This window comes from Drosophila suzukii, unplaced genomic scaffold (assembly GCF_043229965.1).
Source record: "Drosophila suzukii unplaced genomic scaffold, CBGP_Dsuzu_IsoJpt1.0 scf_16, whole genome shotgun sequence".
Lineage (NCBI taxonomy): Eukaryota > Metazoa > Arthropoda > Insecta > Diptera > Drosophilidae > Drosophila > Drosophila suzukii.
The window spans coordinates 533,937-551,111 of NW_027255903.1; positions in this window are offsets into that span (position 1 = coordinate 533,937).

Consider the following 17,175-nt stretch of genomic DNA (forward strand, 5'->3'; position numbering starts at 1 on the left):
CACTTTTCTGGGTGCAATTTAATCCTAATCATATGTTTTTCTGAACAACCGATGACAGTTAGGTAATCCATATACAAGAATGCCTGTGAAGGTTCGATACCTGAAAATGCAATTGTCATCATTCTTTGGAAAGAATTGGGCGCTGTTTTTAAACCATAAGGTAATTGCGTGAAGCGATAGGAGCCATTGCTCGTGGAAAAGGACGTTATGTTTCTAGACGTTTCTTCGAGTTCTATTTGATGAAATCCTGACATCAGATCTAAACATGAAAAGTATTTAGCTATACCTAATTGGTCAAGAATATCGTCTATTCTTAGTAGAGGAAATTTATCTGAAAAAAATTGTTTGTTAATTTGACGGTAATCAATTAATCGCAAATTGGTAATGATTTTTTCGGGACGATTAATAATGAACTGTTGTATTCAGAAACTGAAGGCTCTACTATTTTGTCTTTAATTAATTTGTCTTCTTGTTTTTCTACTTCGTCTTTTTGACTGTGGGGAATTCTATAATTCTTTATGTATACCGGTTCATCATCTTTCATTCTTATTTTTTGTTTGTAAAAATTATTAGTTGATATCGATTTGGATTCCTTTTCGAATATATCTGTGTATTTCGTGCATAATTCGTTAAGTATTTCCTTGAACTGAGGTGAAAAATTGTTGTTCGTGATTTGGTATTAATATATACCTGGTTGCTGAATTTATAGCAATTTTTCGGACTACTTCGGATCTTGCTGGTAGAATTGTCAAATTATTTTCTAGTGTATGGTTTATTGGAATATGAATTGGATTATAGAGGTTATTTGGTCTCAGTATGAGCCAATTGTTTTCTGGTTTTAAATCTATTTGACAATTGTATTTTTTCATAAAGTCTTTGCCTATAATTCCATCACATGGTATAGGAAAATTTGTTGTTACTATATGAAAATTATGCAGTATAGCATAGTTGCTTGAAAGAAGTTCTATTGATATTAATCCCTTTGAGTTGGTTGTTCCTTCACCAACACCTGATATTTGGGTAATATTTTTATAATCAACATTGGTAAAGGAGTCCGAAGTTTCTTTTATTAAAGAGATGTCTGCACCTGTATCAACTAATAACGTATATAATTTATTTGTGTGTTCATTTTTAAGAGAAACAAAAAGATTGAAGTTAGGATAAAAGTATGACCCGTATTCTTTACTGGGTTTTTTACCTTAAGGGTCTTTATTGGTTTTCCGACGTGGTTTGTACCTGTCGGACAGTATTATTATTATTATTATTATTCTGTCTGTTGGTATTCGTATTTGAATTGTTGTTATTATATCTGTTGTTATTGGTGTTACCACCAGGGTTGTTTCCTCTATAATAACCACGACCTCTATAATTGTTGTTGGTCTGATTATTATAGTTTCGGTTATAACCGTTATTTTGGCTATAAGCATTATATTGGTAATATCCATTATGCTGATAATTACCTCGGCTATTGCCCCTACCGCGGTAATTGTTTCGGAAGTTGTTACCGCGATAGTTGTTTCCTCTTTGGGTGTACAGTATTAAATTTGCATTGCCTGTCATTTCAGTACTGCATTGTATGTACTTAGTGACGGCTTCATTCATAGTTGTGAAGTTGCCTGCCTCTAAAATTGTTTTTAGGCGGCCATGCTCACAATTTTTAACCATTGTGGTAATGGCTTCTTTTGTGCTGAATTTGTCAGCGTGTTCGGCTGGTACGCCTTCGTCAATGTACGAAGCTTCAAGAAGCTTTCGTAAGCTGTCTATTTCTGATGTAAATTTCTCGGCCTTCTTTCTTTTCTGGCTGGTTTTCGCCATTTTCGCTTTGACTACGTCGGATGTTTTGCCGACCATAGTGTCTTGCAATTTCTTTATTATTGAATTTATTGTTGTTTCGTTCTGTACTTTGTAAAGTGTAGATCCTATTATTTTGGATTTAATGACTTCTACAGCCAAATCTTCGAATCTTCTTGATCTATTGTCAAAGGTGTATTTAAAATGTCGGTATCGATATAATTAAATTATACCTATTTTTGACAGTTATTAAATTTGTACGTAATTTGATCAGTAATTAAGATAAATTTGACTAATTCGTTTTATTTATCGCTGCCCTATTTTCATGTACTAAAGTTCTTGCAGTATTGAAAGAATATACAAGAATGTTTGCCTTTTGTCTTTATGTATTGGCCTATTTTGGCTTATACATTTGTAAGACTTGTCAAATGTTTCCTTTAATTCTCGTATGTGGAGAGTTAATTGCTCCCATTCCATACTAAGAATTTATTTGTTTTAATTTTTTTTTGTATTATTTGTGCATAATTTTTAGTACATTTATATGTATGTCCTAGCACTGGGTGTATGTCTACTTCAGAGAATACTTTACAGTTTCTTACTGTAGACAGTACTATTGTTTTTTGCGTAGCTAGGCCGTACCTATTCATATATTCGTCTTCAAAATCTGAAATTGATAGAGGCTCTGCTCTGTTTCTAAGTAAGTCTAATACCCTATTCTCAAAATTTGCTTGGTTGGCTATAGTACTTCTGATACAATCTGTGGTATTCACTTTAATTTGTTAATAATTATACACGTTACTCGTAGAGTAAAAGGGTATACTAGATTCGTCGGAAAGTATGTAACTGGCAGAAGGAAGCGTTTCCGACCCCATAAAGTATGTATTTTCTTGATCAGGATCACTAGCCGAGTCGATCTAGCCATGTCCTTCTGTCCGTATGAACGCTGAGATCTCGGAAACTATACAAGCTACAATACTGGGATTAGGCATGCAGATTTCTGAGATTCCTGCGCAGCGCAAGTTTGTTTCAGCAAAGTGCCACGCCCACTCTAACGCCCACAAACCGCCCAAAACTGTGGCTCCTACAGTTTTGATGCTAGAGTTAAAATTTAAACTGAAATGTATTGTTCTCGTCAATACCTATAGATGGATCCAAAAAACAGTTTGCCACGCCCACTCTAACGCCCACAAACCGCCCAAGCCTGTGGCGCCCACAATTTTCATGCTAGATAAAAAATTTTAACTGAAATGTATTGGTGTCGTCAATACCTATCGATTGATCCATAAAAGCCCACTCAAACGCCCATAACGCTTAAATATGTCTACCGCCGGTAGGTGGCGCATTTCAATCTCGCTTTGCTGCTTGCATATCTCCATTTCCCTTTGGCCCCATTAGCTGAGTAACGGGTATCTGATAGTCGAGGTTCTCGACTATAGCGTTCTTCCTTGTTTTGAATGGATTGCTCCCATAATGAGAGAGTGAGCTTTGGAAGTTTTGTCGATCATATATAAGCCAAGATAGGGTCCCAATTCTCAATATAAACAATGGAGAATTTAAAGAAAGTTAAGCAACCTTAAAAAGTGCGTTGAAGTTACTTTAAAGCTGCTCCCGACTCCTGTACAATGCATTGCTCATTGAAAAGTGTTTTCATGTGACTGTTCACCTTCCATCGCTTATTTTCGAAACGCTCAGTTAGGTTTTTCCAGGCTGAGCGAAAGCCATCTTTGGTGAGTGGGGATCTCGAAACTATGGAATGAGCTTCGTCTATGTATAGTGCCGTGAAAAGGGCCCGGAAAGTCGGCCAACGAAGATAATCGCTGTCGATAGGAGGGAGCCGACAGCCATAAGACGGAGTTACTAAAGCTGAGGTAATTGGGAGGAGCCTTTTTGAACTTGTTCCATGAGCTGCGCGGCAAATATTTCATAAGTGGAGTATGTTGGGTAATACTTGGACTTTAGTATGAACTTCGTGTCTGCGGCGCTCTCGCCTGCAGCTATAATGCAGTCGGAGCATATGTCGCATGCTGCCTTTACCGTTTGCCACAAGGAATTGAAGTGATCGCGTCGTATTTTACAGGCGGATAACGTTGGGGTTGGAGCACCAGGAGCGTTCACAGTGGCCTTCAAGTGGATCAGAGAGTCAGCTGTGGTGATAAATCGGGTAAAAGCGGATTTTACTGATTTTGCCATGTCGTAAAATAATTTCGAATTTTAATTCAGAAGTAAGGAAGCGGATTGGAATCAAATTGGAATTTAGGAACCAATCAAGATTCTAAATATATACGGTCACACTGTCGGATAGGTAGAGTCGATAAATATGTATTATATCGGATGGTCGGATTTATGTTAAGAATTACGGACTTTAACTTCGCTTGTTTTGGGAGGAACATTTTTTGTGAGCTCTTGACCCACTGTGCACTGACGAAAATATCGATATTCGAAAGTAGTAGGGAAACGCGGGTTCTGGGACAATTAGCATATTAATGGCCCCCGGCCCCCCCCTCCCCCCCTCATTAACGTATGCGGGTTCTGGGACAATTAGCATAATCCAATAAATTAACTGATTTTCATGGGCTTTGAAGTCATAAAAATGTCGCGATCATGTCTATAAAGAGTATACTTAATTGCCCCCATCGCCCCCACATCCCCATGTGACAATATTGATCATGTATCCTTCCCCTCATTATGTGCAATTAATAGTCAGGTGAGAAAGGTGCACGTGAGAAAGGTCGCACAACCATAGTATCCAAAGGTTGTTATCTTAGAGGAACATATCCGATCATGTTGGGGAAAGGTGTGATCACGTACCCTTTTGCCTCATTATCACAGGTGTTGCTGTGCACGTGTGAAAGGTCGCACACCCAAAGTATTCAAAGATGGTTATCTTAGAGGAACATGTCCGATCATGTTGGGGAATAATGTTTCCTATGATTGTAAAACTAATTTAGAAATCAAAAGAACCCCAATAAAATAAATCTCACAAGTTAATGATTCTCAGATGTGGAATATTTTCAAATACACATTTTTGTTTCCGTCCCAGAACGTTTAACTGGTAAATTGTCTAAGATTCTCTCCTTTCCACAAATGGGTCATAAACATGTCATAAAAGGGATTCAAGCAAGAGCTACCCGAACATGCGCACCTGTCAATTACCTGACCGCAATAAAAGGGACACATGCACAACCCAGAAGGCGCACGCTCATTGACAAGATCGTGGGCCTCACGCCAACGACCTCATACGACCTCATACGACGTTCCCATAATAGGGGTTGAAATCACGACCGCGCAACAACTCGCAAGTAGCCGACATATCTCAGTCAAGGAAATATTTTCCATTCTCCGTACCTGTAATTTTAACTCGAAATAAAAAGTCAGAAGTTTATTTTGTAGCATAATAATACATTTATTCATTTATTTTGGTATTGCGAACATTTTTGTTATACATAGAAATTAATTTTCTGCTTTGATTCCGGCGATTTGCATAGAAGAAGCAGGCGCACGTTTCCGACGTCATTTCTGGATTACAAAATGTAAAGTGTTCACCATAATTCGTAGTTTTGAGATCATGTCCACCTCGATTCATGAACATAGATTTTGTGTTTAGAAGATATTGAAAATGCTGACCAGTTATCTCTCCTTTAAATTGTTCAATAAATTGGTCAATTTCCTCATGAAATTTCATTTTGTTAATTCTATTTTCTTGTAGGTCTTTACACATCTAGTCTCAACTTTAAAATGATGTATAACAATTATTTTATTGTTTTGGAGCTACTTTTAAAAAATGTCAAAATAATGTAAGCATTGTTTAGAGCACAAACCCCGCCCTTAAGGTGTGTTTCACAATAGGGAAACCGGTTTCCTTTAAACCTGTTTAATGACGGACAGCCCATTTCCTCGATATTAATGAGCTGACGACTCCCAAAAAACTTCTGTAGAAATCGTTTCTTTTCCACACCTTTACAAATAATTTGTTTTCCGCTTGTAATTGTCCTTAGATACTTTCGAGTTTGTGGAAAACTGTTCTCTCCATCGTTCCAAAAAATCTTGTGATGTGTATTGGTTAACCAAATTGCAGTCTTTCGAGATTTTGTATTTAGCAAAGTAAAATCATATGGTGGTTCTATTAAAATACTATTATTCAAGTTTGGATCTTTTTCGAATACAATTCCAATTTCCTTTAAAATAAAATTATTATTATTATCAAAGAAACCTTGAACATCAATCGAAACAGTATCATTCAACATTTTTCTAATGTTAAACAACTCGTTGTACTAGTCCGTTTAATGGGTTATATTCAACTAAACGGTCATGTATGAGGAGACAGTAAGCTTGGGTATTTTCATGACTTGGTGTCTTCAGTTCTATTGAAATTCTCACATCAATAGGACCAGTTTTCACTGATTCGTTTTGATATGAAAGATCAACCACAATAATAGGGGCCTTCAATTTAAATTCATTTGGGGTCAAAAATGGTTGTGATTCACGATTATAGTAACTAGACTGAAATCTTGTATACATTTCATATAGGTGAGCATACTGATTCTTACTAAAATCAACATTCAGATTATCATATGGATATGACTCTGAATTCAAGTGAACTTTCAAGTTTGATAAGTTATTTGTGATAAGTTCTCCATTTAGTGTAAATCCAATTATAGCAAACCTTGGTTTTTCGCGGTTAGCCGACAATTTCACATTCCAGCTGTGTTGACTTCCATACCCCAATTTGGGGTTAACATATGAATCCCAACTCCGGAATGCGATTGGTAGGTTTACACCACTTTTAATAATATCGTACATCTTAATTTTTGCAAAATCGCTCGGAGTTACATGGGGAATTTTCCAGGTTATATTCGTCATTTCCAACTTAAAAGTTTGTTCATTTCTGGTTTGTTCAAACACATCACCAAGATTCTTAGTTAGCATCAACACTAGTTCGTGTTTACAATTTAACAAAACTTTTTTATAATCCTCAGCAAATCCCAATAAATTTTTTAATGGTACAGAAAAGTTAAAGTGGGGTCCCGTAGATATTTCGTCCCCACTGATCCATCCGGAATTTAATAGATTTTGACTTTGAAGATTATCCAGAGATATATAATTTTTTAGGGTTGTAGTCATACCGACAAATCGTGTTTTATCAATCTCACATCCATTTATTTCGTACTTAATTTCATCCAAAAAGTAAGCCATACAATTATTTTTAAAAAAAGTGGTAACATTTTCAGTTGTAGGTCCATTCGGTGAATCTTTTCTAATAATTCCTTGAAAATTAAGGTAACTTTCGTGAGGAAGCACGTACAAGTCTTGATTTTGAATAGTAATTCGAATTTCATCGTTTGGCTTAAATGTTTGATTATACGATGAATAAGTGTGAAACTCTTTCTTCGAAATACTCTCATCTGAGTAAACCTTTTCTCGAACATTTAAAATTTCGTTCATTGTTTTCCTTTCCACCTTTTATATTATACTCGAAGCTTCAAGCCTAACGACTTTAAAAATAGTTTGTTTTTCAAAGTAAGTGAGCTTCTTTTTACTTTTGATCCTCTTTCTATAGCTTTACAATTAGTAATGCTTGGCTGAGGACTTAAGCTACGTCTTTTATTATAAATAATCATTCTATTAACCGAATGTGCATGCGAATCGAAACGTTTTCACCACGTAAATTCACCAAATCACCGTTTTGATCAACTATGCGTATAGCTAGTGTGCTTATTTCGTCACAGTTGATTGGTAAATAAATTAGGTTATGTGGTGTCACTGTCATTTTATACCCAGGCGGAACATTAATGCCAAACTCATGTAATGTATGATTCGGTGTATTATCTACATATGAACCGCTGATTATATTACATTCCAAACGAATTGTATTAATTTTTAATATGTTCACGGTCTGATCTGATCGATAGGTTTTTGTAGGATGTGGTTCTAGTACTTTTTGATGGAAACCAAACAGCTGTCCAACCGATCTTTCCTTATTAAAGTAAACTGATTCTCGCATGGTAGTTATTTCAACTTGAAGTGTATTATTATTACTTTGAATTTTAAATGTATTTTCCAGGTTATAGTCTTTTAGTTTATTGTAAATGAAATCGGTGATATCATTCAATTCATATGATCCAGTTGGAATTGTAATAACCTTGTCACCGATGTGGAAGAGGTTATTTTTTTCATCAATATTTGGAATCGAATTATACATATTAAAATCGATAAGAGCGCACTCATATCGACCATTCAATTCGATAGGTGGAAAAAAGTTTGTATTTATAATGGAACTATTTCCATTCAAGGATAATGCAAGTGATCTAGACATATTGAAAACTCTTGATAAACTGTGGGATTGTAAGTATCTAACCAAGCTTTATATTGAAATTACTCCTTAAATCATAATAAATTGATCAAATCCTTTTCTGTATCTTCCGTTATCCATTTCGTTATCCTTGCTAATTAATAGGAATCCGTGCTTGTCCTCCCAACATTTTTGACAAATTTTCACAAATGTTTCATAATTCATATCAGTGTTAATATGGTCCCGATATATATGCCGCATATTTAAATCATCTTGCTTAAACATTATAATAAAGTTGGCATTGTCACGAATCAGATGTTTAGGTATATGACTATACGTTTGACATAAATAAAAAGAGTCGATATTTTTATGTCGACCCATACAAAAATAAGATCTTATGTTATCTTGTTTTTCACAAGCTACGTCATCGAATATCATAATGGAATTGTTTTTAGCTTCACTGGGGTCTAGTACACCCTCATTATGGGAGAATGTATGATATCCCATTCCTTTAATCGGTTTGATTAATTTCTCCAAGTACTCATATTTAGGTTGATATAAACTTTTTGAAAATATATAAACATTTTCGAATTTTAATCCATTAGGACTCTCTATTAGACTTAACATAATATTAGTTTTACCACAATTCGAAGGCCCAACAATTAGAGCCCTTATTGTGTTCGGTAAGAGAGCACTATGTCGTGGCGGTAGATTTTTCTCGTTTTCATCGTTAATATTTCTAACTACAATTTTTTGTTTCTGACTTATTAAACGCATCTTTTAACCTAATGTACCTCATTCAATGAGAAATCTTTGATGATTAAACATCAATAAAATGGGGAAACGTTTTTATAATCGCATCAGTCGTATTTTTAATTGTAAACACGGTGGTGGTCTTGTCGATAAGCTAATTAATACATTACCGTTTGAAGCCCATATTCCGGGATATAATTTTTGTGGACCGGGTACAAAGTTACAGAAACGGTTGGAACGTGGTGATCAAGGAATAAACCCATTGGATGAAGCTTGCAAAGAGCACGATATCGCATATTCTCAAAACAAGGCATTGAGTGAACGACATAGGGCAGACTCCATATTAATTGACAAAGCCTGGTCGCGTGTCAAGGCACCAGATAGCAGTCTTGGTGAAAGAGCAGCAGCATACTTTGTTACAAATATAATGAAAGCCAAGAAAAAATTTGGTATGGGATTGAATAAAACGGAAAAGAAAGGAAGGAAAAAGATATTGAAGAATAAAATGAAGAAGACAAACCTTTCGACTGTAATTAATGCTGCTACTAAGACATTAAAAAAACAAAAACCATTAGACATTATGAGTGCAATTAAAGTTGCACGTAAATCAATTCATCAATCAATGGGTTCTAAGAAAAATGTTAAAGTACCTCGTGTAATTAATGTACCCAAAATTGGAGGTTTTCTACCAATCGTGCCGATCTTGACAGCCCTCAGCGCTCTTGGTAGTTTAGCAAGTGGTAGTGCAGCAATTGCAAAAACAATTAACAATGCGAGAATGGCTAAGGAAGATATGGAGGAGAAAAAACGTCACAATAGGAAAATTGAAAGTGTTGCTGTAGGAGAAGGATTATATCTCAAGCCCTATAGAAAGGGTTATGGTTTCTTTCTTAAGCCCTATAGTAAGGGGAAAGGAATTAAGAAGCGAAAAAACTAATTTCTCTGCTACCCAATAGACCACTATCAAATATCGACATTATACATTTTGCTAGGAAATATATTCCACATTTTAGAGGGGTGTTTATGAGAGATCTACTCCCAGAAGCACCAAAAAGTAGGGAGTGTGGTATAGTAAACTTAGATAATTCACGATCAAGTGGTACACATTGGGTTGCATATAATAAAAATAAGAATAATATACATTATTTCGACAGTTTTGGAAATCTTCAGCCACCTAGAGAAGTTGTGAAATACTTGGGACATAGAATACAATACAACTACGATAGAGTTCAAGACTTTGATACATACATCTGTGGACACCTGTGCCTCGCTTTTCTACTTTCTTTCGTAGAAAAGGTGGAGTCAAAACCGGTATATTTAAATGGTTAATTTACATTTGGGGGGTTGAAAATCAATGTATGGGTACGTGTATGTGTGAACTCTGTATGGTATAAAAAGTGGACCTGCACGCGTTCAAATTCACAGTCTAAGTTTCTACTTCACATCGAACGTCATCTAGAGGACAAGAATTTTTGATCATTCTTAACAAAAAAAAAAAAAAAAAAAAAAGCCTATAACTGCTCATAACAGCTCAAAACAGCTGGTGACCAGCTTATAACAACTAGTAAACAACTAGTTAACAGCTACTAAACAGATAATAACCATCTAATAACAGCTATTAACCAGCTAAAACAAGTAGTAAGCAACTACGAAACAAGTACTGAACAACTGCTAAACAGGTAGTAAACATCAAAATACAGCTAAAAACAACGTGGAACAACTGTACCAAGTTCAAAAAACTCAACAACCATCATGAATCAGGAAAACCAGATGAACATTGTAGTTAAAGAGTTCAATAAATTTAATAAAAAGACACTGCTATCGAAGACAAGGATGCCTGAAAATGTAAGATTCCCGATCCTCAAGGCGGAGCGCAAAACAACAAAGGTTGGAGAATCTATTGCTCTCGAGTTGGAGGAGCACATTCTGTACATGCCGGAAAGGTACACCTCTCTTCAAGATGTTATCATCAATGAAATGGTTGATGGAAAATTTAATATTTATAAAAGTAATGACAATTTGTATTTAGAAATAAGTCAGTAATCATTAAAAAGATTGAGATTTTAAGAATATAACAATAAATACACTTTTTAAAATATAATGAAGAAAATGTATCGAATCTTTTTTTTTTATTCGGAAATGGTATATAAATATTACAGATCTTGGCGTTCCCTAAACAGTATTTGTTTAGTAACTGAGGAGTGACTACATGAATTTCGGAAATTTTAAATCTTTCACCTATAAAGTTTGAACAATATACTACAATGAATATTTTGTCACAGTTAACCAAAGCTAGATTTGCTTTGAAGCGAAAATTCGATGATCTCAAACAAGTCAAAAATCATACGAATTTACAATTGGAGGAAACTTTTAAACCTATTACTGAACCCTTACATGAACTTGTTAAGGAAAATAAAAAACAAAAGATTTCTAATGTAAAAGATAGTATAAAAGTAAAGCGTGAAATGAAGCAAATTAAGAAATACGATGATGATGAGAGAGAGCTTGATGATTTCTACTTTACAACTAATGAGAAAGATCCGCAGTCTAATCGAAACATAACTCCACCAAGGTCTTTCGATGATAGTGATTCCTATAATCAATTCTTTTCACAAACGAATATAGAGGAAGATATAGAAGAAGAAAAAAAGGAGACGGAAAAGAGTGAAGAAGAAGGGACAATACCTTTACCAATGTATACAGGAGAGGCCGATATGGGTGTGGATGCAGAGCTAGAAGATAATAACACTAGTTATAATTATGATTTTAATATCAGTAATTTGACCAGAGGAAATGTGTTGGATAAGGGTTATGGACCTAAAAAAAGCGCAAGCAATTCATTAACTTTGGGAGATAAAGAATTAAAAATTAAAAATAATAAAATAACATTTTCTAGTGGAATGAGTTGTGATCTGACTCCTGGTCTGTACTCTCTAATTTTTCTTAGTAAACCTGAAAACTATGATGATCAAGACTTGAAAATGTATAAAAAAATTATTTTAGAAACGAATATACATAGAGTAGGCTTTAAACCTAATAACAGAATCAAGGGTACACGAGCATACAAATATAGCCATATTATTAAGAAGTTGATAGACAAAGATTTCAGTCCTACAACGTCTACTCCACTTCGCTCAAAAACAGGCTTTGGTTACATGACTCTTCAGAAATCAAATCCAAACTATGTATATTGGAATGATGTAAATGAGTTAGTCGAACGATTGGAAATTTTAGTGGCATCAAAAGGAGCGGGTAACACCAGCCACAATAACGAAATTTTTTCAATATTAGAGGAATTGCGTGAAGAAAGGATTATATATTAATGAGTATAAATAGGAAGGACAAATATGTTTTACATTTATAAACATCATGTCTGTCGACAAGTTTGGACATTTTTCTGTTGATAAGGAACGATCAGAAAATTTGAAAAGACGTGTTAATTCTACTGAGGGATTATTCATCGATGAGGACGGTAATCTAAATGCTCAAAATAAACGTATCAAAAACGGATCTAAGCCTTTAGACAACAATGATCTAGCAACGAAACAATATACTGATGAGATCCTCGGAAAGTTGGGAGAAGATTTAAGAAAAATTATAACTCAAAATGTTAATCGTCGACTCACAAAAATTTCAACCTTAGAAAATAAAATTGAATTGAATAGTAAGAGGGCAGACAGCGCTGACCAAATTTTTGCCAAAATTCTGGAAAAGATTAAAACCATTGAGGACTATATATTTAAATATGTAACAAAACCGATATCATTACCGAAAAAAACCACAATTGAGTTAGAAGGTGTTGCTTTTCAGCCTATTAGAAGAATATGATTAAGCGAGAAATCGTAAATGAGTTGCACGGACCATCTCGAAAAAACTTTCAACGAAGACGAGTTATTACAAGGGGTATAAACGATCTGTGGCAAGCAGATTTGGTTGAAATGGGAGCCTTTTCAAAATCTAATGATGGGTACCGATACTTGTTGACTGTTATAGACACATTTTCGAAATATGCTTGGGGTGAGGCATTAAAATCAAAAAATGCAAATGATGTTTCCCAAGCCATGGAGAGAATATTTAAATCGGGTCATGGAACACCAAGAAACCTGCAAACTGATGATGGCACTGAATTCTTTAATTCCAAATTTAAGGTATTAATGAAAAGTTATAGGATAAATCATTATTCAACCTTCAGTACTCTAAAAGCATCAATAGTTGAACGTTTCAATAGAACTCTTAAAGAGTTAATGTGGCGTGAGTTTAGTTTCAATGGAAAATATAAGTGGATAGATATGTATAAACAATTAATTAACAAATATAATAATAGAGAGCATAGAACAATAAAAATGAGTCCAAGTAAAGTCAACTCTTCCAATGAAAAACAAATATTACAAACATCGTATAATCACCTGAAAATATTTGTTGCAAGTAAATTCCGTAAGGGGGACCACGTTCGTATCAGTAAATATAAACATGTCTTTGAGAAAGGGTATACACCAAACTATACAACTGAAATCTTTAAAATTAGAAAGGTGAAGAATACATACCCTAAAACATACTTACTTGAAGATTTAGATGGTAGCCCGATTCAGGGCGGATTCTATAAAGAAGAACTGAAAAAAACACGATTTCCCCACACATACCTAGTTGAAAAAATTGTAAGGCGAAAAGGAAATAAGGTTTTGGTTAAGTGGCTTGGGTTTTCAAAGACTAGCTGGATAAACAAGGAAGACATTTTGTAGTATAATAAATGATTTATTTAATTAATTTTTATTTACATATTATCTTATCTTATATTAAGTTTAATATTAATATTTTTTTACAATGTTTTAAATTAAAATTAAATATAATAAAAATACTTTTTACAAACTCAAAATCATTTTTATTTATATTTTCCAAAGTCTCGATCATAATAAAACATCTCCAATTCAACTGATTTATAAAATAGTTCTTTTTCAATATGTTCCTTTTGAAATTTAAGGCTATCTAATGATTCTCCATCGTTCACATAATTATTTTGTATCATCTCACCCAAGCAAAATGAATTTGATTCTAGCCATTCAACATTTTCTAAAATATCTTTTTCAATTAATCTCTGATGTTTTATTGATGTCGTACCATGGTCTTCATTACTTAACTCTAAAAATTGTGTTTCATTAACATTACGTTTTCTTTTGTTATCTTTGCCACAAAGAATTTTTTTATTTACTTTAACTGTAGTTATTTTATGTGCTTTTGATCTAAACATTGTTCTATTACCATATAGTGAGGCCCCAGTTAATAAAACGTTTTTATAGTCTTCGATTGTAAGATTTCGTGAACTCACTCCCTTTGCTTTATTATGTGAAGATTTAACTTGATCTATTCTATAACAATAAACCTTTGAGCACAGACCTACAAATTCTGTCATGAGTTTACCGTTAAGCTCATCTTTAAAAAACCCTAAACTTTTTTTGTTAACTCTTTTAAAGTTATATAGATTAATTCTTTCGTCTGAATAGTCCGATGTATCAAATTTTGCTTCAAGATCATTACGAATATCTTTATAAAAATCTTCAGTTTTTATTGTATAGATAAATGAATCAGTATCCATATAATTTAAGAGTAACTTTTCCTGAAACTTTGGCTTCATATATTGATAGTGAAAATCATACATTTTCCATTTCGATAAGTCTAATACTGCAAATCCTAAATACATTGGCTTATTAAATAGAACGGACAATCTTTTCATTTGAATTGCATAGAAATTATCATTTATTTTAGTTGCACTATGAAAATTTGATTTTGAAATTAAAGTTTTGGCACAATGTGCTTTTCGTCCAGTCTTCGAGCTATCCGGAGCTTCCCATGTACTAACAAGCTTAATATCGACCCTGCGCTCGGGATCTTCCATTGTTTTTCCGTAAACAGAATTATTCATTAATTTAAAAAAATCTTTTTCAAATTTATTTTTTGCATTTTGCCTATGTAAAGTATTTAGATCAATGTACTTCTTTAACCAAGGCTTTTGTAAAAACTGAACACCTCTATGGATCTTTTTCAATACTAACCCATTCTGTATACATTGTTGCAAATTCCGATAATGTATTACATAATTTTTCTTATTTCCCAGGTCAGCAATTAATTTTTTTACCTTATCCTCTTTTGAGGCCAGACAGTTTGACGGACAAAATGGAAGATCATTATGAAGATCATGTAAACGGTATGGATATATTAAGTCCACTTCCAAAAAATAACCGTATTTGCTATCGATTGGAATATTATTAATATCAAAATTGTCTATATCTGTGGTAGACATCCACTTAAAATCTTTATATGGTAAAGGTTGTGACATTGCCCAACCATACAAGTTATTCGCATCCACATACATTAAAAATGAAGACTCCTTCGAGGAATCATAATCTGACAAATATTTGTTATTTGCTTTTGTATATCTATGACAACATTGAACTAAACCACCTCGAATGCTACTTTGAATAAATCTATACATATCTATATCTGTCAGCAATTCAAGTTGAATATTTGTAGATTTTAACATTGCCTCCCAAGATAGACCTGGTGTCGTAAAATACTGAGCTGGGTCAAGTGAATAAATTTGCATACAAATTTTTCGGAAGTTTTCAAAAATGTCGGTTAAAAGAAATACATCAGTTTTTAAATATAATTCTAAATAATCTTTAAGAGTGGAACAAGAGAAATGCGACCAAACCTTAAGAGCTTGATCATAATCTTCCTGAGAGCATTCCCTTTCCGTTAAATTACTATAGAATGCTTCCCTTGGTGGGAGGGAAGTTTCCTCGAGTCTACTAGCGGAGTCTAAATATTCATAGGGAAATATACCCTTCTTACGCATTAGTCCAAATTCTATATCATCACTGAAAAATGATTTAACAGTGTTCAATTGATCATCAACTAAATTAGAAGCTAGGGTGTCTAAACTTGATGGCATAAATCTATATGTATCGAGAAAACGAATTTCAAAACTATTTCCACTTAAACTTTTTATTTTCTTTGAGACAGAAATATAGTTTTCCTTATTTATTGGTATTACGGAAATTTCACCGGGAATCTTTCCCAACTCTTGAATAAATAAATGACAGTCGTATTTCGAAAAATTATGAAAAAATACTGGTATGAATTTGTTAACTTTATAATCCAAGTTACACTTAGAGTGGGCTGCACCTCTAAAGCGACCTGTGAAATGACAATGATCTCTAACCCTATCAGTCCCTAAATCTTTCTGACAAATAGAACAACTCAATGAATTATCAAATATTTGCTGGTCATCCAAAGTCATTCTCATAGGAACTATTTTATTTAAGTAGTCATCACTCAATTTACTTAAATTTTTTATCAATGAATCTACAAAACTTACTCCCGAATTTTTTCCTGTTTCTAAAACAAATTTATCTAGTCTAGAATCAAAAGCACACTTTATATAATACGCATATGATATTGGAATATGCTCATTAATATTAAATAATTTGGGGCTCACTTCAAGATTTTTCGGATCCAGAATGCATTCAAAATCCGCGTAGACAACAAATGGAACTTGAAGCTGATGTTGAACTTGGGTAAATTCCAGTGTGTTGTTCTGGGGGTGCGGCATCTTTGAAACCTTCCTACTGCAGAGCGTCTTGTGTTTTAATGCAGCTTCCTGGGTTCCGGAAAAATTCAAACACACATTGCAGAAATATTGCGCCCTCTTCTGATTTCCTCTCTGAGCAGTCATTAGTCTTTGAAAGAGAAATATATACAAATTAGTTAATTGCTTAAAAGAGATAAAAATGTATAAAAGAATTTACCTTGAAATATTTTTAATGTACATGTAATGTCCATTTCCACCTTCTTCCAAAAACATCATATTGATATGAAGAGGCTTTTCCACTTCCGATTGAAAAAGCGGTCCAATTATTTCCCTCGTCTCTTCATTATATCCGAATACGTTTAAACTCATATGAGTATTCTTCTTTAAAAAATTTTTAATACATTTTATTTCAAGGGGGAAAGTCAACCCTGTGAAATCTAATATTATTTCATCACTTATACGAATTATCTCCAGCGATATATCAATATTATATGCCGAACATCTTTGCGGCCTGTTAACAATTTTTAAGGCAGAAATCAAAGCCCATTTAAAACAATAATGATCATTTTCGTTACAAACGTTAACTATTGCTTTTTTCGTTAAAAGGAAACGAGGTAGTGGTATGAAAGATGAACCAGCCATCGGTGTATAATGATTCACATTCATTTCCAAGCGAATCAATTTTATAAGAGACCATCCACTATCTCTCTCTTGAAATTCTTGTGTTTTTGAAATTATTTCCATGGTATGTTCATGG